Source organism: Ictidomys tridecemlineatus, chromosome 6, assembly GCF_052094955.1.
Source record: "Ictidomys tridecemlineatus isolate mIctTri1 chromosome 6, mIctTri1.hap1, whole genome shotgun sequence".
Taxonomy (NCBI): Eukaryota; Metazoa; Chordata; class Mammalia; order Rodentia; family Sciuridae; genus Ictidomys; species Ictidomys tridecemlineatus.
Window position 1 is genome coordinate 101,848,250 of NC_135482.1, and position 21,971 is coordinate 101,870,220.

General features: G+C 47.7%; 1 pseudogene; it reads left to right on the forward strand.

Annotated features, from left to right (window-relative positions):
- Positions 1-1,154: 1,154 nt before the first annotated feature.
- LOC101955963 (antigen WC1.1-like) overlaps positions 1,155-21,971 on the forward strand; it is a 120,400-nt pseudogene continuing 99,583 nt past the window's right edge.

The following is a 21,971-nucleotide window of genomic DNA, read 5'->3' on the forward strand; positions in this document are numbered from 1 at the left end:
GAGACCCGAGGAGGAAGGGGAGGCAGGCAGGGATCGCAGGTGAGGGTCTGTGAATGCAAACACAGCACCACTTCACACAGGGGACTTGAACTGCATACATGGAGAGGGCTGGGATTGGGAGGATCTGGCCAAGAGGACAGACACCACAGAAGGACAGTCTACCGAGACAGCAGCATTGTATCTACACGTCTACCCGAGACTCACGTGTGTCAGGCTGCCATGTTGGGATGCCCCGTGGGCTGGTGAAAAGAGGACACAGGAGCCCCAAACAGACCTGGGCTTGGACTGTGTCCTCTGATCCAAGTCCTGTGTCTGCTTGAGCAAGTGGCTTCACGCTCTGAGCCTCTTCCCGCTCCTCTCCAAAATGTGGAGGTGACATGGGGCTGAGAAGAGAAGTTCTCTACCCCTGAGCAGAACCTTCTCCAGCCCCTGGTGAACACAGATGCACCTGAGCTCTGCTGCAGACCTGGGGGAGGGCTGAATGGGAGGTGACCTGGGGGCAGGGATGTTGTTGTAAAGCAGAGGACCAGGGACGAAGCCCTCTGTGGCGGGGGAGAAGATGAGCCTGTGACAGTCCTGACCGAACCCAGGAGCAGTCTCTAAGCCCAAAGAGCACGCCCAGAGCAGTGGGAACAACCAATTCAGCCTTTGCACTTGGGAGGTCAGTGCTGCTCCCCACTGGACAGAGGAGAACGCAGAGGGCTAAGTGACCTCCCTCAGGTCACGCAGCCAGCACAGTGAGGGTTCAAACCAGAGTCACCAGGTCACGTGCTATGGACAGACACCCTCCTTGACCTGACTCCTCTCTGGCTCCTCAGAGTCCTCTGACTAGACCTTGACCTTGGTCTCTTTCCTCCCTCCAGGCCCCTCTATTCCAGTTTCCACAAGAATCCTACTGAGTCCATTTAGGGAAAATCCCCGAGCTCAGGATCTGCTCACCTGGTCCGTCTTCAGAAAAACTCTTGTTAGGTCAGTTGATCAAAGAATCTCTTGACCTCTTAGCCCATCTCCGCCTCTCTCTGGCCCTCAGTTCTAAATTCCCACTTCTCCTTATTGAACTTGAAGTTGAGCTTGCTCTCTTACTCCAAAGTCCCCAGAACAAGTGTCACCAATTTCTTTAACACGGCCGACCACTACACAGTGCTCTGTGCGAGATGAAGATCACACCCGGCACAGTAGCTTCAGGACAGCTGCCCCACACTGGGACCCCACAGAGCATTGCCCTGGGTCACTTCCAGCAGGGCATCAAGCTAAGAGAAAAGAGAGGGCAGGTCTCCATGCCGCCCTGGACCGTAAGTTACCTGGAGCATTGGAAGACTTATGATGGCGGCCACCAAAGTAGGGAGCCTCTGAGCCCAGGGGGCCACAGAGCCACCAGCTGAGAAGAGCTGAGTGCAGGGGTGATCAGTGCCCAGCAGAACAGCCAGGGCACTGGAAAGCTACGGCAAAACCCCTTAGGAAATCCTCAACGACCACTGAGAATCCATCTCCCTGCAGAGACATCTGCAGGATCCAGGACTTCCGGGGTGAGCTGGTGAGGCCAGGGGTTGCTGGGGTGTGACCACTGCCCAGATGGTGAGCGAGCAAGAAAGGGGAATCACTCCTTTTACATGGAGTCTTGCTACAGAGAGGCAAGATGCAATTTTCTTAGAGAGGGAACAAGGCTGAGCAAGGCCAGTCTACTCAGATTTCCAGAATGTTTCTATTAGGCTAAGGAAGATTCAGGATGCTTCTAGCAAGGGAGAGATTTCAAGGTGACCTTGCGGAAGGCAACGGCATTATGAAATGTTTTTGATAGAGTGGAACAAGATAAGCTGCTCGTGTTGCACAAGGGTTCAAAGTCCTGCACGCCAGCTGAAATAAGGACATTGAATTTCTGGCATAAGATTGTTCTTCCTGCCTTGCAGAAGGATGGATAATTTGCCCCCCACGTCAGCCCCGTGCTCCTTGGAAATGCAGACACACACGGTGGTGAAGACAGGGTGTGCAGTACTGTGAGCCTGGGGGCAGTAGAAAACCAGGCTGGCTGCTGCGCTGTGGGGTCTTCCCCGCAACCCCGCACCCAGCCAAGACTGGGAGTAACGGTGACCCAAGGCCATTTCAATATCCTCCTGTGTTCTATTCTCACAGAGACCATGCAAATCTCCCCTGTGTTTATGTACAACAGAGCTCACCACGTTGATAGAAATGTCCTCTGTCTGTCCTGTCCACCATGGCTGCCGCTATCACATGTGGTTACTGGGGCTGGTGGCACCAGTGAAACTCAATTCTAAATTTTACTTCATTTACATTCATTAAAGAGCTGGTGACCTGGCTGGGAAGCACGGCTCTGAAGGACTCAATGGAAAGGGCAGGATCTCCAGGCCACCTAGAATGAACTTGAACTCCACCTGTCCCATTGGGTAGCTGTGTGGCCCTGGGCAGGTGTCTTAACGTCTCTGACACCTGTCTCTGAAACCTGCCTGAATAAGGGGGACAATGATACCTACGCTGTAAGAATTTTGTGGAAACGAGTTATAAATACAGACCACACAGCAGGCCACGTGTAGTTATTAAATCTCAGCTGTGGCTGACGGGCCGCAAACATGTCCAGCAGCTTCGTGACTGGCCTGTTTCCCTTTGAGCTTCCCTCCACTGTGGGCATGGGCACTTGCGGGCACTGACTGGCAAGGTGGGTTGAGGGTGAAGCATGTCTCTCCTCTCCTCTCCCTTCCTTTTCTTCTCTTTTGTTTTTCTTTTGTTTAAAGCAAAGAGCAGGAAGTGATGGGAGGTGGCAGGGGGCCAGGCAGCAGCAGGCCAGGGTCACACTGGGGACCTGCCCGCTTCAAGAATCAGGGAGCTCCTCCCTCCAGCAGCACTGCAGAGACAAGGGAGAGGAGGAGAAGGAGGAGGGAGACAGGAAGGAAAGGAGGGGGGCAGTGAGCGGGAGGTGATGGGAGGTGAGAGCACATACTGGAACATGGGGTGGGAGACAGGAGGGAGGTGTACATCAAAGCAGGGGTGTGAAAAGCAGAGAGACATATTTTTGTTTTGAAACAGGGTCTTGGTAAGTTGCTGAGTTTGATCTTGAACTTGCAATCCTCCTGTCTTGACCTCCTGAGTTGTCAATTCTCAGTACTACGTGAGGGTGAAGAAATGCTAGAAGTATTGAACATGCTGTCTTACCCTCCCAGAAGCCCCCACTGAGGTTTCCAGACAGTGCCAGAGAGGGCAGAGGACAGAGAGACACAGGAAGTCAGGCTATAGAGACAGAGAGACACAGAGACAGAGGTGATGGAGGCTCAGAGGGAGAAACAGAGATGCAGAGACCAGGTAGCAACAGAGGTAGGGCAGAGACTTGAGACAGGTACATGGTAGAGACAGAGGGAGACAGAGGAGTCCCAGAGGCAGGCCAGGCAGACAGGAGCAGCAGTCCCAGGTGCACAGCAGAAAGCCAGGCAGAGAGACCTGGGAGAGACAGAGGAGGAAGGGGACAGCAGGAGGAAAGAGCAGGAGGATGCCCATGGAGGCCCCAGCTCAGCAAGAGCGATGGAAAGAGAAGCTGATCAGCTGGGGAGGGAGGGAGCTGAGAACAGTGGGTGGACACAGGGAAGGCCACCTTGCTAAGAGCCACCCAGGCCCCCTGTGCAGGGCATGGGGAGAGGGCAGCTCCCTGGGCCCCTCACGTCCCCCAGAGGGCAGGCTGGGCAGGAGGGCTTCAGAGTTGCTCCCAGCCGGGGCTTGGGCTTCTTCCTCTCTCCAGAGTAGTTAATCTTGGAGGACAGGTTGGTCTTTTGATAGCTATCTGCAGGGTTCAGCTTAGAAGTATCTAAGGAGATCCTGGTCGGAATGTCATTTGTCACCAGGGGCTGACAGGCAGCATTGCTCAGTCCCCTCCTGGCTTCCCTGGAACCCGGAGGCCAAGGCTGCCCTTCACCCTCCCCTTGAGCACAGCTCTCCTGAGCTCCCCTCCCCTGGTCTCATCTGGGCAGGAGCAGGAGTCATGGCGGTGGGGCCGGGGACCCTTGCTCCAGGAATACGTGGGGACCCCTGGTCCGTGCAGTGCCAACCTCTAGATCAGCCCTTCTCAGCCTTGGCTGCACCTGTGACTCTCCTGGGATGTTTTAAAATGTGGAGGCCGGGGGTCCCCAGGAGGTGGGAATTTGGATGCTGTGGGTGGGGACAGCCCTTGCAGTTGGCAGACCCGACTGAGGTGACTCCAGGGAGTAGACGGGATCTTTCCAGTCTCAAACCAGGTGATGCCTCCTGGGAGGCGTTTCCCCTGATGATCCTGCCCTCACGCTACTCTCCAAATATGGGCTCATTTCCCAGCCAGCCCTACTAGCTACCTAACCTAGCCATGATAAACAGGGCTGCTGGGCGGAGGCATATGCTTGGTGGCACATGGCCTGGTCTCAGAGAAATCATTGTTATAGGAAGATCTATGACAGCCTTCCTGGCTGCAGACACTAGCCCTTAACTTCCAATTCCAGGAGTCCCACCACTGCCTCACCTGCCAGGCGGGATTGCCCGCGGTCTCCCTGGTCAGGCAGATTTATGGACGTATCAATGAATGCATGTCATGACAGAGCTTTGAGTTTCAGAGTGAAGAGGACGGTGGCTCCTAGCTGGTGGCTAAAGGACCCAGGTGACTCAGAGCCTCCAAACTGTGGTGTAGACAGACTGGAAGCAGAGGGTGGGCGAGGGCCAGGAGACCCTGCAGCACTGGGTACAGAGGTCAGAGCCCTGCAGGCCAGGGGAGGCGAGGCAACAAGACTCAGTGTTTCTGCCCTAGAAAGCCCCCTGCTCCAGTGGACAGGGTCACAGCACAGCCCCACAGAACCATCGTGATCCCTGGACTGTGAGATGACCGAGTGCCTCACGTTCCTGTCCTGCTGCCCAACCAGGTGACTTTAGAGGTCAGATTCGCAGGGGACTCCAGCTGTCCTCCAACTGGGCCGCATGGCAGGGTTGGCAAAAGTGAAAATTCTGTTTTAGTTGCCCCAAGTTGATGTTATGAAAACGCTCAAATATTCAGAAAAGGCACGAAAGTAGAGCACCAATCCCACCTTGATTCAACACTGCAGTGACTCCGCTGGGCCAGTGCCTGCATTGTTCCCGCGTGTTTCCTATCGACCCATGCAGCCAGCTCTCACGCAGCTCTCTGTGTTTATTTTCTAAACTATTTAAAGTCAGAGACATCATGACTCTACCCCTAACTACTTCAGTCTCCTAAGAACTTTCTTACACAACCACAGCATCATTGTTACACGGAAGATGGCGAGCAAAGGCCCCATGATATCTAACCTCCAAGTTCAAATTTCCTCATGTGTTCCAAGAATGCATTTCAAAGCTTTTTTAAATAACCATCCAATAAAAACCCAGGCACCACAGGACATTCTTTATGTCACCGACGCAGCTTTTAGCCCAGAACACCACATACAAATGTCTTTGCAACATTGGCTTTTGAAGGGTCTGGTTGTCCTAGAGAATTTCCCATGTCTGCCATTTGTCTGATGGCCTTTCCATGTCATCATTTGACGTTTTCCTCTGTCCCCCATATTTTCAATAAAGTAGACGTGGGTCTACGTCAGATTCGGTTTAGTTAACTCTAACAGGTTCGTGATTTGCAGCTTAGCAAGAATTCCTGATGGATGATGCTCTGTGCCTCATACCGCACCACCCTGGGAGGTACGTAATGTCAACAGAGAGAACCTGTCATTCGGTCAAGGGGGTGACACCAGATCCCCCTGGTGAAGACACATTCTACCCCCTGTGCTTTAGGAAGGTGTCCACAGCGATGTGCCAGCTCCAGACGGTTTCTCCAAACAGTTACAGCATCCACCACTCACTCACTAACTCAGGCCCCACAGGAGCACTCAATCGCAAGTTTAAACGGTACTTTGTCTAACTCTCCTTCCCAACTCCTTCTATGTTATTTGATATGATTCTTTTTCTTAAATAAGTTTTTTCTTTGTTCTCTCTCTCTCTCTCTCTCTCTCTCTCTCTCTCTCTCTCTCTCTCTCTCTCTCTCTCCCCTTTCTTCCCCTTCTCTGCCTCCAGCGTCCCTATGGGTTCATGGATTTTTAGTCAAAGTATTGCAATCAAATTGTCATTTTCTCATGCTAAAATCTTTTTAGATTTATCTACTACGAGCCCCATGAGGCTGGATTCAGGACTCTTTTCCTTGGTTAATGGAGGTGCTAGAGGCCCAAGGTCACCTTGCACTTCCTGTCCCAGACATGGAATCAACCATTTCTCCAAGAAACATGGTTTCTTTGGATGGTGAGTGGTTCTCCTAAGCCACAATCTGTGCTCCAGTTGGGATAAGCATATATTTTGCTCCCCAGAGGCACAGGACTAAATTCTAGCTCTGCCACCTGTGAGCTGTGAGCTCTGGGCAGTCACGGCCTGTGCTGGGTTTCAGTGTTCTCCTCTGCAGAATGGGGAGAACAACAACCCACTTTACCCTGAAAGATTGATAAAAAGAATCAACTATATTGTATTTTTAAAACCATTCAAGTGACACAGGACACATGGCAAGAGCTATGGAGATGTGTTGTATGTATTTATATTTCACATGTATGTATCTGGGCTTAGAATGGAGAAGAACCCCTGGGCATTCAAAGACAGGGAGAGAAAACGCTTCTCCTAAAGATTCATTCCATTCAGTTAGGATGTGTACAAGTGGAAAACAGCATGATGTTTATTTTCACTCTCATATTAATGGCAGGTGACACAGATGTGACATTTGGAATCTTGAAAAAAAGTTCCCTTTCTTGAAAAAAATAACAACATTTTTATCAAAATGAAGCATAGACGTTGCACAAAGCTTTCTTTGAAAACAAATGTATTTTTTAAAAAAATCAAAAAGTCAATTTGTTTAATCCTAATAGCTACGGATTGCAGAAATGTCACAGGTGACTGATGGTGGCATGTGTGGGTATGGTGGAGGTTTGGGTGACACTGTGCTGAGGTCGCCTGGGGAGGCCGCCTTAGCCCCTTGTTGGGAATGATCTTATCTTAAAGCTGAGATAATGTGACGCTCCTGGGACGCGTGTGCCCTTGGGCTGGTGAGCCAACCTAGCAAAGGAGAGGTGTGGACACAGGGACAGGGGTTCAGTGCTCCCACCTGCTTTTCAGTGATGGCAGTGGGTGGAGGGGGGACTCCAGGGAAGAAGGCCCTGGAGAAGTCACCATGCATGTCTTGGCAGGACCTGTCCTCTCACACAGCACCAGAGGCCACACAGGTCTGACTAGCGGGTCTCTGTCCTCGGAACGCAGCTTCATCCCTGTCAATTTAAACTTCTTTTTATTAAACTCAGGACCCCAAAGAGCCATGGCCAGTAGCCCCCGGAGACCTAAGAGGGCTGAGAGAGGCCAGGGACGGGTCCAGCCCCTGCCTGCCTCAAGCAAGGAAGCACCCACTCCTGGGGAGGGGCCTCAGCCACGTCGGGGTGGGGCGTGAGGGACAGAACAGGTAGAAAGGATTAAAACTGAGAGGAGGAAGGAGGCAGGGGTAAAGGAGGAAGGCGAGGCCCAGCACCTGGTTTCCCAGGCGTCCACTGTGTGTCACTTTCAGTGGTAAAACTGGGAAAGCCCAAGCAAATCAAGATGTTAGTCACTCTAAAAAGAAGGTCTAAAGCCGTCATCTTATTCTTTAAAAAAAAAACAAAGAGTCAAAAAGGAGACACAAAAATACAATATACAGCACAACCAATGGAGGCTAAATCCCATACAAGACTTCCCAGTTACTGAACAAAAGACAAGACTGACCTTTAGCAACTGGGAAGGAAGCTCAGAGCCCAGGAGGGAGCAAAGAGAAATGAACAGCGTTTCCTTAGGATGAAACCTCTGAGTGGGTCTCTGGTTGCTCCCTGTGACAGGTTTAGTGTGGGCTCTGCTTGCCTATGACCGTGAACCTGGATGGATTTCCAAATGCCAGACCTGAGAGGCTTTCAAAAGATGCTCTCAACTAGAGTCTGCCCAGGGCCGCTGGGCGGAGGCACATGGCCTGGTCTCACAAAAATAATTGTGATAGGAAGATTCATAACAGCCCTCCTGCTGCAGAGTTGGCCAAGCACCCTAGATAAGCAGCAGCCAAACCAACGCTGACCACACTTGAGCAGAGAAAGGTAAGAGAAGAATGTGCTCGTCCTTGGGATTGGCCTTATCAACTCAAAGATCGGATTCTATACTTTCCATCCCTTAAATTAGCATCTATTATGTGCCAAGCCCCGAGAAGCTCTGAGGACACATCATGCTGTACTACCTAATGATTCCAGCCACCGTGCACACCATTAACTGAATGTCTTTTCAGCGATATCTCTGGCTGGAAATATGAGGCATTAATCAGGTGGCAATTTCAGAGTCTTTAGGGAACCATTATATGGGGCAGTCACCGCAGAGTGACTATTCCTAGGAATTTGGAGATCATTAAAATGAGGTGGGGTGCCCTCGCCTAACCTTTCTCTTCTTCCCTCCGCCCGTCTCTCCTCCTTTCAGTTATTTAATTTATCCTCAATTTCAGACAAGAAGGCCTCTCACTGCAGAAGTGGCCAGCTGGCTCGGGGGCACCCCCAGAGCACATCCAAGGGTACATGTTGGTAAAGTGATAGCGCTTCCTAAACCAGAAATTGGGCGTGCAATCTGCAAAAGATCGGTGCCTCTGGGGACAGCAAAAGGGGCTATTTTAAGTTGGAACTCCCCCAGAAAACCTGGGTTGGAAACTGTGACAATCGAGATGGGGGCCCACCCTAGGGCACTGTGCAGGAGTGACATTTAGTGTCTGTCTCTGCGTTTCTCACATGCCCAAAGCATCTGCCAAGGCTTGTGTGTTTGCCTGTGCTCCGTGCTTTGTGATAGACGGGGACGGCGGATGTGAACCCGGGAACTCTTTCCTTATGTGAAACGCAGAACTTGCAGTCAAAATTAGCTGTCAGGAGGTCGGGGAGGAATGGAATGTTCCACTTTCCCCCCTTCTCTTCGCTCTTCATTGAAATAATCAGAAGAGGCTTTCAAGCCAGATGTCTTTATAGAACCGCACTTGGGGAAATGATGCCATTTAAATTTTTAAGAAATTTATTAAAATGGCAAAACAATTAATAGGGTCTGAGCTTCAGAATAAGGAGCCTCAAATCGTTCCTGCTGCTCTCCTGAACCACCAGGATGTAAGATGAAGGACTTGGGCCACATGGGATCGGAGACTGTGAAGTAGGAACTGTGGGTCCCGTCTCCCCCGCTGGACACTCAATATAAATCAGTTGAGTGAATGAACCAATGAGGGACCAGCTTTCATCAGACGAAGCAATTTACATGTTTGCTCTGTGGCTTTTACTTTAAACTCTTAAGAAACAGACCCAACTGGACCAGCCAGGACTGCGGACTAGTTCATCTCAGACCCAGTGACTCCCCCGCACCAACAGTGGTGACCACGAGGAAGGATCCTAGGGTCCAAAAGATATTTCATGGTTGGGCACTTCCAGAGGAGATATGGATTATTCAGACTCCCCAAACCGTCTCAGTCTCCAGTTGTTCACTGAGAACGCGGCACGGATTGCTCAAGGCACCGGCTAAGGGAGTCGTCCTGGTCTGGATTACGTGAGTCAGGGGCCCTGTGCTGTGTCAATCTAATCGGTGTGACCACGTCTTGCTTCTGAGATCCCAAGCTTTCCTTCTGTACAAGCTCATAAGGGGACACATGCTGCTTCCTTCCGGTTCATCCTGCTGCACGTGAAGGTCGTGTGCATTCCCCCTCTGCCCCCCCACCTCCTCTCCTCCCACTCCAGTGCTCTGTGGCTGCTCCCCTGTCCCCCTCAGCTTTAGAATCCTTCCTGCAGAATGAACACTCTTCTGTGGGACTCAGGGCTGGTGACTGTGCTTGGGTAGAGGAGCTAAATGTTCTTCTTTGAAATCAGAGCTATAAACAGCTCCTCACTGTACAGGGAAACAGAGGCGGGGTATTTTCTGTATTACTATCATAGCGTTATTGATGCCTCCATGCTGAGAAATCCTAGAGCAATTGATGGGTATTACCGCTTCATCGCTCCCTTTCCAATAATGATTCTTAAAATCACACGGTGCTTCAAAAACAAATACAAAAAAAAGTTATCTATATCATAACATCAAACCTACAGAAGAAGTACGTGTGAGGAATCACAGGTACAACAGTGTAACAAATGGGCCCATCAGATGTCACCATCCATTGAATGTGACCCATTCTTCACAAGGGCACTAAGGCATGTGACTGGTTTTATCCAATAAAATGTAGGCAGGAATGGAAATTTAAGAGTTAGAGAAGTAACATATATTACATTTATTAACACACATTCTACATATATTAACTCATATATTAACTCAAATGTATTAGCTTATTTAATGCTCAAGATTCTTTCCATGCATTTCTTCTTTTCTGCCATGATGCTGGCAACATTCTAACTGGATTCTCCAGGTGCCTGGGTCCTGGAGAGAGCACCCTCCCTCCCCCTGCTGACCCTGAGGAACATTTTTCAAGCCACGGAGATATGGGGTTGTTTATTACTGCAGCATAACTCATCTCAACCTGACTGATATATATATATATATATATATATATATATATATATATATATTCATGTACACAAAGGGGCTTTTTTTCATTCTTCCTTTTCTTTCTTTCTAGTGCTAGGGATTGAACCAAGGGCCTTGTACATGAAAGACAAGAGCTTTACCACTGAGTACCCCATGGCCCTACAAAAAGGATTTAAATGAAAGAGAATTGATTGAAAGGATTGGTATTGAACATTTATTCATTTATTTATTGTGTGTGTGTATGCATATAATAGATTGAGTTCCCAGTGTGGGTAAGACATGATGACTTTGAATGAACCATCTAGGAGATTCTGAACACTCTGCAAACTCTCCCTTATCAGAAGCACTTGATAAAGAGGCAGCCCGGCCCATGGGCTTAGGAGGTGCTGGCGCCACCCTGTGCTGCGCTGAGCAGCTCCTGGGCAGGGACCTGGTTTCCAGCAGGGGTGCCGTGCACACCCTCCGCCGCTCCTCCTACCAATGCTCACAGGGTGCAGTGTCTCTTCAGAAAACCACAAGGAGCAAAGAAAAATAAAATCTCTGCCCTTTGGAAGCCTTGCAGGCAGCCAGCCCCGGGGCCGCTTTGACAGGCTGTCTCTCCTTCAAGATGAAAAGGGGCGGGCCGCAGACAGACAGAAAGCCAGCTGCTTGGCCCAGCGAGGACCTACATGCTGGGGCAGGGGCCTGTTATTTCGGGGGCCCCAGGTGCACCCCCCACAGGCTCTGCAGGGGGCAGCCCCGCTGACATTGGCCTGAAGGAGGAGGAGCTCCTTGGGTGGCATGTTTGTGCCCAGCCTGGGGGACCGCGGGGTCAGGGTAGGGAATGACCCATCCTGTTGTCACCCAACAGCCAGGAGAGCGCGGGAACGAGATGGGAAATACCCAGGGGCTGCAGGGTCATCGGGCAAATGCTTTGTCATCCTTGAAGTTTTAGTGCCAGTCCCCTAGCCACAGAGAAAGAGCCAAAGAAGATGTCCCCCGAGACTCGGCTCCCTCCCTCCCTCCCTTCTTCAATTGAAAGTCACTTACTAGACGCTTACGTATTGGTGACCCAGATGTGAAGACAAGAGAAGGATATTATTTAACAAAGACTTAAAAGACTTATTACTAAGACCTGGTGTGGCCGGCATGTTCTCAGCAGTTTACAAATATAAACTCACTTAATGCTCACAAAACCCGGAAGAAGTGGATGCTCTCATCATCTCTGCTGTGCATTAGGAGAAACCGAGGCACAGAGAGGTTCATCATCTCGCCCCAGGGCAAACAGCCCTGGAGACTAGAGCCTCAGCCTCTCCCGAGCCCAGAGTGCTTTACCCCCTCAGCCTCTCACAGGGTCCCCGCTCCTCAAGCACAAAGGCCTGAGAGGAAAAGTACCTGGAAATAAATTATTCTCTTTTTTTTCTGCCCAGAGTAAAATCTGTTTCTCTGGAATAGAGGCAGAGACCGAAGGAAGAAGAATTTACTTTTACCTGGAGTCAGCAGGGCTCTGCGCCCTGAGAAAAAGACCCTTCAGAGAATGTTCACTCTGGCCAGCAAGGGGGAGGGGGTGCTGGGGTGACACAGGGGGCCCCTGCGGTCTGGCTGGCACACCACTGCGGTTTGGGGTCTCCTAGTGGTCAGAGGGGAGGAGGTGCCCGCTTCTTGATTCTCGTGGCAGGGTCTGCAGGAGGGACCCGGCAGCCGAGTTGGAGTGCAGCTGGAAGGGAGGGGAGAGCAGCTGTTGAGACGCAGCCCTGCAGAATCCAGAGCGCGGAACTTGAACCTCAGCTCTACATGCCTACCTGTGCGCCCAGAGCAACTAAGGACACGGCCCAGGACCTCGGCTGCTGACCGGGATGTTGCAAGGCCCTTGTGGCCAGGGGCCCCGCTCTGCACCCTGCTGAGCTCTGCACCCTGCGCGGCACAGTCTTCAGTGGATTTGGAGGGAAGAGTGCCACTAACAGGATATTGCTGTGTGTCAACAGAAGGGGAAATGTGTCCCCACTGACCTGTCATGAACGCGCTGTTCCCCACCTCAGAGCAGCAAAGACCTACTTGCCCTGCTCTGTTCTTGCTCTCATGCTGGGCTTCCCCTGAGACCAAAGCCAGGTGAAGGTGGCCTGGGTCAGCGCAGCAGGTCAATCTCCTACTCTTGTGCTCACCGTCAAGGGCTCTGTACTCAAACTTTAATGCACATACGGTTCCCTGGGACTTTCCTTCTTTTGGTATCAGGGGTTGAACCCAGGGGCGCTTAACCACCAAGCCACATTCCCAGCCCTTTTGGGAATTTTATTAGAGACAAGGTGGGTCTCCTTGAGTTGCTTAGGCCTCACTAAGTTGTGGAAGCTGGCTTTGAGCTTGCCATCCTCTGCCTCAGCCTCCCGAGTTGCTGGGATGACAGGTGTGCATCACCGTACCCAGTTCCCTAGTCCTTTTTTGAAATTTTGAGACAAGGTCTTGCTCAGTTGCTTAGGGGCTTGTTGAGTTGCTAAGGTTGGCCTTGAACTAATGATCCTCCTGCCTCAGCCTCCTGAGTCACTGGGATTACAGGGAGCACCACCTGCCTGGCTCCCTGGGGTCTTGTTAACAAGGCAGATCCCAACTCCGTAGAACCAGGGAGGGGCCCAAGAGCCTGCACTTCCTACCATCTCTCCATGGTGATGTCCATTCTGCTGTCCCACGGACTAGCTCTGCAGCAGGACGGTCTCCATCCACCGAGATTGCTCTTTTCCTGGGACCTAAACTACCCAACCCAAGAGTGAGATCAAAACCCAGTAACTCTCACTGATCACCTATTCACTCTTCCTTCCTTTTGATCTATTCTAGCATCTTCAATGGTCTAGGCTCTGGGAAAACAAAGACCCACAGGACACAGGCAGCTTACTCAATCATTTGCTTTCCTGGGAAAGTGGCAAGGGAGAGGGAAGGGGCTGGCCACGGGAGTCTGCTTCACAAACTCCATGTCATCTAATCCTCCCACAGTGAAATGGCAAAGCCTGGCTCCTGGGACACTCTAGCTCAGGGAGTGAGGGCGACCCTCCTCCAGGTCACCAGCCAGTCGCTCATTGGCATTGGGCCTCCAGCCATGTCTTCTGATTCTGAGGCCCACGGCCTCCCTGATAGTTAACAAGTTGGTCACGTTCCTTTTTTATTTACTTCAAGCTTGACTGTGTCTCTTTAGCTTTAGAAAGTGAACTTTTTTTTTCTTCATTAATTTAATTGCTGACATGAAAGGGGAAAAACTCCTGAGATAATTGAACAAGAAGATGTTTACGACCCTCTTCGAGCCATAGAGCTACTGACATACAGAATTTATGACAGAGAAGAGAAGGGAAATACTCAGGAGGAGAAAGACTGAGACGGGGGCCACTGTGCAAATGTGGGTCAATAGATGGGTTCAGATCCTGATGCTTGTACACTCTGTTGGGTAACTTTATGGAGGCCATTTAACCAGCTAATGAATATTTACTTAATAAACTCTCAAATTTACCAGAGCTAGACTTCTAAAAACAAACCTATAAATTACAAAGACGATGGAGTGTTAAAGACCCACTGCTGTAACTTAAGGATGGAAGGATCTAGCCTGGCTGCAAAGGTCCTCATCAGGGACTCTTGCAGCCAGCCCTGGAAAAACAGGACACTGTCAAAGGCCTGGCTCTGGTGTGTGCACCCAGTCCAGATAAATGCACTCAGACGTTCCTCAAACTTGAGCAAATCGCTTCTCGGCATGAGTGCAAAATTGATTGGGCCACATCCATGCTTGTGCCAGCAAAGGCTGGCTGCATTCATAAGTAAAATCAGCCACTTCCCATTTACTTAAAGTCTCCAACTCAAAATACACAGGAGGGAGAATACGTGCTTCACTTTAGAGCAGGAGCCAAATTGCACAGCAACAAAATAATCCCCATCCTGTAGGCCAGCCATTCTCTTTTCCTTAAGGTGCAGAAACGAGGCACACTGGCATCATTAAAAGCATTTTTGCCCCTAAATAAATTATAAAATATGGAGGAACTAGAAACAGAAGCAGGGGGCCCATACGTCAGTATACTTCTGCAGCTGACTGTTGAATGTCTTCTGTCCAGGGTGCATGATGAAGGTGCCAAAAAAAGGGGTTGTGTTTGCAGCTCAGGTGGGCAGGGGTGTTGATTTTAATTTCCTTCCCCTATTCTCAGCAGTACCTCCTCTTGCTCAATGTCCATCGCAGTGGTCTCTGATTTTCACAACCCCACCCTGTCTGTGGTCTGCTCTTTCTGTCCTTGGTCAGGAGATAACCACAGCTGCAGACATTTATTTAATGCTTCCAAAGAGTCCTTTGTTTCTTCTCCCTCCTCCTGTCCTCTCATTACCTGGTGAAGTTCTAGAAGCCGATCCACGGTGTGCTGATATGAACAGTGTCTAAATGAACAGTGTAACTCCACAGTGAATGCTCGGCCGGCCTGTCCAAGGAAGTTCCATTCCTACGTGTCATGTCCCCTCCATGCTCCATGTCTCCCTCTGAGAAGGAGCTGTGCTGGTCTCCTGAAAGCTGGCCTGCTCTTCCCTCTGTCTTGGAAGTTCTGGTCTCCAGATGTCTGTGTCCTGTATTATCTATTTCAGATCACCACCCTCCCCACCCACGAGGGACAGCATGCATTTCTTTCTCTGCTGAATCACTGTCTGTTTATTTTGAACTCCATCCTTAGAAACTAGACTCTGCTGTCTTTGGTGATGTCCAGAATAGGAGTAAGATTTCCTTTTCAAGTCCATAAATGAATGTCTTTTCTGGAATACGACTTAAGGAGAAAAAGAGCAAATGCTTCAAATACCTGTAGAAATGCATCCCTATTTTGACTTCAGAGGAGATGGGCCACCATTGATTTCTAAGGATGAAAGTTGTATACATAAAGGGGGCACATATTATTCAAATCAAAGCCCAGGAAAGCAGGGATGATCAAAGGCTTCCCCGTACTTGTCAAATCAAATTAAGTGGTAGCATGGTCTTGTGTGCCCTGTCTGAGTTCAGACCAGAAGAAAAAACACAGCGGGAAGGGTCAGAAATGTCTGCTGCTGGCTTGATACAGAGATATGCTCCAGCGTCCATTCCCTTCTGCAAATGATAACCCTGGTGTGAGACAATCAACAGTTCGAATTTCTGATACATCTATCAGACACACTTACAAAGAAGTTTCAAGAAGAGGTCTGAATTCCCAAGGCACAATATAAAGGTTGCTTCCCCAAAGCAGTTCTTTCCACTGGATGCTTTTATTCACATGCTGGCTCGAATGGGTTAACCCTTGCCAGGCCTACTGGGCTAAGCTCTGTGATTGATTAGTAATGTCTGCCACAGACACCGGCATAGGCATGGTGCCACTTGGACCCAGTCTTTGCTTCCCTGGCTTGGTTCCCTAAGCCATCTATTCTGTCTTGGGAAGGCAGTGAAGCAGTCAAGCCTTTAAAAGCATCCCACACGATCAGGACACAGACTGATTTCCCATATGTTAGAGGAGAAGTAGAAAGAAGTAGAATGTGATAAAAATGTTAACAACACTATGCCAAAGATTTAGAGACTGTATTTTCTTCTGACTCATATGGAATATGAACAAAAATGGACCATAGATTGGTGATAAAGCAAGTATTAGTAACATTTAGAAAACATTCTAAAACCACGTAGGAAACAGAAAAGCAACCCCCATTCCCAGGGTCAAACCTCACTCTAGAGTGTGATGAGCACTGAGAGGCAGGGATTTGAGAGGTAATTAAGCCAAGAGAGTGGACCCTTCAGAATGCATGAATGCTGTCATGAAAATGTGACTTTGGCCTTCAGTGTTTAAGGTGCCCTCTTGGAAGTGGAAACCTGGACCTCACTAGACATTAGACTTGCAGGTGTCTTGAACTAGGACTACCTGACTTCCAGAACTGTGAGAAATAAATGTCAGTTCTTTAACTTTTCTGGTTTCAGGTATTCTGTTATAGCTACAGAAAATGGCCCAAGACTGTTCCCAAATTGGTAGTCACATGAAAATTCACCATATGTTTAAAACTTTAAAAATGTACCTCGAGGGGCTAGGACTGTGGCTCAGCAGTAGAGAGCTCATCTAGCATGAGGCCCTGGGTTCAATCCTCAGCACAACATAAAAATAAATAAATAAAGGTATTGTGTCCAACTACACCTAAAAAATAAATATTAAAAAAACCACATGAACCTGAATAACTCAGAAACTACCACGACCTAACATATGTGTGCATGTTTTTTCTGTCTTTCCTTATGTGAGTGTGAGCACCACGAGGTCAGGGAACGATGTGAACTAGGCTACTCCCAGCAAAAGCACAGAACTTTGTTTGTGTAGTGGCAGGTGGAATGAATAAATGCCAACATTTGAAAGATTCTATTTAGAAGGTCCTTGAAGGGAGATGTACACCCTTAAGAACATACATAACAAAAGAAGAGAGACAAAATATGAGCTTTGAATACATATCTGGAATGGAAAATGCTCAGGGGTTTACAACCTTGGAGGTGGTAGAGGAGTTTCCATAAGTAAGGTACAGGGTAAACACTCCACAAACATGGAGTTCTGCTGGCCTAAAGACTTTTTGGGAAACTGACTCTGAGGTTGGGCACTTGAAATATGTGTTGTTTTCAGGAGCTTTAGCTTCTTTTGTAGTGAAACCATCAAAGCTTGGTCTGCATCTATGTGACCTGGAGGACCTGGTTTCTGATTTTCCAATGAACATGAGGCAGCAGAGCTGAATTCTCTCTTTGTAGGTAAACTGTGGCCACTGGGGTCTAAGTGTCTCCCCGTGTGGACTGTGAGGCCATTTGGTCATCCCCCACTTTTCATGGTGTTTCTTGCTGCTTCACTGGAAGTTTCCTATTGGCTTCATGAAATACAAGGAGTTAAACTGGTACACAGTGCTAGAGGGAGTTCTGTCACGTGTGCTGACTCAGGGTCCTAGGAGAATGCACCAACCAGGCTTCTATCCTACAGAGCTTGCCTTCTTGACCATAGTAAAATGATTCTGAACATTGCCCTGAAACCTCTCTATATAACAAGATGCCTTTACATATAAGGGTCTGCTGGCTGCACCATGTCAGTCACAAGACATTTGGAAGCCACTGGCAGATCCACATGGCCCCACCACAGATGTTTTATCACACACCTGCACACCACTGCTCTAGGCCCACTAATCAGCAGGCTCCAACTTACTAGCATCTCTGTTCTACACAATTTTAATGAAACCCAGTCAATCAAGGCACCATCGGGTACACTCATGTTCAGAAAACAGGACATCCAAAGGTTCTCCAGTGCCACTTGGTCATGGGAATTTCAAAAATTTCATGGTACTTATCAAGCCATTTTTTAAAGGATGAAGTTGAAGGCACTATGGGTTTGTATTCATTCAGGAACCACTAAATGGTGAGGAAGCTCATTTCAATGAAAGCTCTGGAGAAACACTCAGAGGCAAGGCTTGGCAAGAGTGGCCAAAAGGTCACATGAAGCCAGGCCCCTTGAGGACTACAATGTGAGGTTTATGTGTGTTTTGACTCTCAACTATGGCTGCCAGGTCTCTAAGAATAAAATCATGTGATATCCTGGCTGAGATGTTCACTGCTCTGTGGAAAGCCACCCTGGGCCTAGATCTCAGTTTCCAAGGGTGACTCTCATGTGTGGCCTCCTAAAATCCCAAAACAATTCATGGCAATACTTCTCTGAGTTAAGATCCAGAACTCAGTCTCCAAAAGAAATCAAGCCAGAATTCAAGCCCAGGTGGACCCAGTTATCCCTTCCAACCACCACACAAATGAGCACAATTGAAACCAAAACACTGTCACATGGCCCTCATCTTCTTCCATATAGACACTCATCATAACCTCTGGCTGGTGGTTTCCATGAGGGGAGCAGCCCAAGACAGTGTCAAAAATAATCTCCCTTTCTCGTCATTTGCCTAATCTCAGGGTGGCCTGGACACCCTTTCTGTGAAGCTGGAGTGAGCAAATATGCCTGCCTTTCATACTGCTCTGCTTCTCCAATTTGAAGCCTACTGACTGTCAGGCATAGATTCTTTGTGTGAATTAGAGTCATGAGAAAACCCAAGCAACTATGGGCTAGCATCTGCAGGGGTTTGAAGAACACATTTGACCCAAAGGATCCATATTCTTACTTGATGGAGGTCAGGAACCTTACAGAGGAAGGCAAGAGACTTCATCCACAATGACTGCTCTTTTTGCCATTTTGGCTTTCCATGCACACATGGGATCTTTCTTTAATCCATCAGGTACTGAGAATCTAAGCCAGAGCCTCACACAGGACCAAGAGTCTGATTCAGACACATCCCTTTGCAAAGCAATTAAGCAAAAAGCCACAGGTGATGCCAACTCATTTCCATTTGAAATCTGTTTTCTTCAGGCTTAACAAAGGGCTGGCCTGAGGCAAAGACCTTCCTGACATTCAGGGCAACAAAACAATAGGTAAGCAAAAGGCCCAAAGCAGGGTTTCTCCACTGACACTTTAGTGGTCACCCTGATATCTGAGTTTCCAGAGATGCTCCCCATTTCCTTCAGTTATCCAGTACATGGCCACGTCACAGAGATGGGAGGAGGTACATATCTTGGACACAAAACCATGAGCCTATTCTGGAGACTGGCCGGACTTCAGGAAAAAAAACAGGAAATTAGGAAGATAGTAGTTGATGCCCATCCATAAGGAAAGCTGCAGCAAATTCATAACTTGGGCAGGGTGAATGCTGGGAAGTTTTCTACTAGACAGAACACATCCATTGATGCATTCTCTTTTCTCATGTCTACAACCGGGGACTCAGTGGGATACACAGACATAGAAACACTCTCCTTATCAAGGACTTACTAGAAACAGTCCACTCCAAACAAAACAAACTGCCTTTCCTACCTATTCTCAGAACATGAGACAAAACCACAAACTCACACACACACCCACAAAGGAACCTCATTCCCCCAAGTAGGTCTGTGACTATCCCGAATGTCATCTGACTATGTTCCCCCAAAATGGCCTGTCCTCTCTCAGATCTGGCCTCCTTAGCCAAGTCTGTGAAGTTGTCAGGAGCCACCAGTGAGCTACTCAATACCTGATTCCTCAGGAAACTCCCCTCTTCAGAGCTTTCCTGGCATTTGGCCATCCTCACATCAGTAGGTACCAAGAAAGACTGACTCTGTCTTTGGTAAATCCAAACAAGTGAGCCGACTGGGACTGGGACTGGGACAGGCTCTGGGTGCCTGGCTTCCTGGTTCCCAAGATCTGATAGTTCCATCACCAAGGAAGTGAGGTGAGGTCACTTCCTTCAGGAACTGACTGAGATCACTTGCTTGGCAACCACTTTGTCCTAACAGTTGCTTCCAAGGGTCCCATGAGATGAAGGCTGATCCTGCTTCCTGTGACACTTTCACAAGTTAGAATGGTATACCCACCATGGGCACCCAGGAACAGCTCTCCACACAGGCCTGGTTCGGGCAATCTTGTCTACATTAAGAAGAGAGAGGCTCATTCAGACACATCCCTTCATCCTGACCAGGTTGTTTGCCATGGAAGACGACTTTTGCTCTCTCAGGTCCTTCATAGCTGCCTACATCTTCTCCAGGGATCATTTCTGCATGCATTCCTGTATTGTAAGACCAACTCTGTCCCTGCTCTTTTGTAAACTTGGATTGAGGGAACAGTGTATGGTTAGGGGTAAGAACATGTTCCATTTGGATTAGGAATCATTGTCCTGGATGAAGAATGGTATTGGGAAACTGCAATATTTATAATAATATATAGGTGAAATATCTGTATGAAAACAGAAATCTAAGTAAGATTTAAAGCACAGAAGGGCATTGTGCCCTTGATTGGGATACTTAGCTTTGAATTACAATCTGCACAGATTTCTCAGATAAATTGATATACAATGGCATAAGACCTTGTACCTTCAATGATTGAATGTGGAAGAGAATATAAGAATATAAGCTATAGGAGGTAGGATTAGGAAGATAGTCAGTAGGTTTAGGAAGAAGAGTGAGTATAAAATTTGGAACAAAAGTTCTTTAGCAGTAGGGTGTCAGTTAGAGAGTGAATGTAAATGTCAGCCCATATGAAGAGTCAGTCACAATGATGAACTGGGGAAATTATGTAGGAAAGCTGATATCCATAGAGACATTAGGAAATCAGGCAAAGTGTAAAGTGAGTGATAGGATTAGATATCTTCAACAGGGTTGTGGGTGAATATATAATCTTAGGAAGAAGCAACTGTGTAGTCACCAATAGGATTGACATTTGAGAGCCTTAGGAAACCTGGACAAGGATGTTTTTAGTAATCCATGCTCACTTTCCATTTAGCCTTTGGTATAAACATAAGTGTGAACTTTGCATTTTTTGTCCAGAATATCACTGTGATAAAATGTATATGTAGATCAGGTGACATGAGTATTTCTTTCACCATTTCTGGGAGCAATATCTTGAAGACGTATTAATTAGTATTTGGAGGCACAAATAGGTGTACCCTGTGTCTATGTATAGAGAGATAATGCATTAATAGACCATACACTGAATAAATAATATAACTGGTTCCAATTTAAATAATGGATTGAATTGATATCTGAAAATATATAGGAAATCTAATATTGATACACAATCATTCATTCCAACCAGTTATACTTCTAATGGTAATATTAGGGTTATGGTTTACCAAGAAGGGTGGGTGAGTTTTGTTTGAAAAGTGATTATGGAAATCAAAAATAATGTGTTTAGAAAGAAGTCTCCTGAAAAGACCAGTCCAGAAACATACAGGAGTACATGTGTTCTGAAGCAGGAAGTGATTGAAAGTGAACCAAATGCCTGGAAATTTGGGAACATGTGGATGAAATATATATCCAATGATGTGCAACAACTGAAAAAATAGTAATGTACCAGTGTAGAATAAAAAGGAATGTCAAAATACACATCATATCTCGTAATAATCTACTTGCATTGATGCTATACTTTAGAAATATTAGGATTTCTATGAACCATTCACTGAAGTTAGTTTTCAGTACTAAAAAACAAATATGTATTTCAGGTGAATGAATATTTCTGAGAATAATGTTGTGAAAAGATGATTATAAATCCACATACATGAACATGAATGATTTTAGGGAGTGTATAATAAGACACATATATTTCATATTTTGAAAAATCTGGAGAATGTGTTTATATATATATATATATATATATATATATATATATACAAAACAAACACAAACAGACAATAAAAAGTAGAAATATATATGCCAATAAAACTTCATCATGAAATATATATCATCCACAGATCCAAAAATATTTACTTTACTGAACATGGATTTATGTATCATGATGTTCAAGTAGAAAGCTCACCCATTGGTTGAAGTTTCAGTTCCAACAGCCTTTAGGAGGAGTGATCTCTTCTGAAAATTTGTATCTGCCAAGTCAGCCACGTCACAAGGA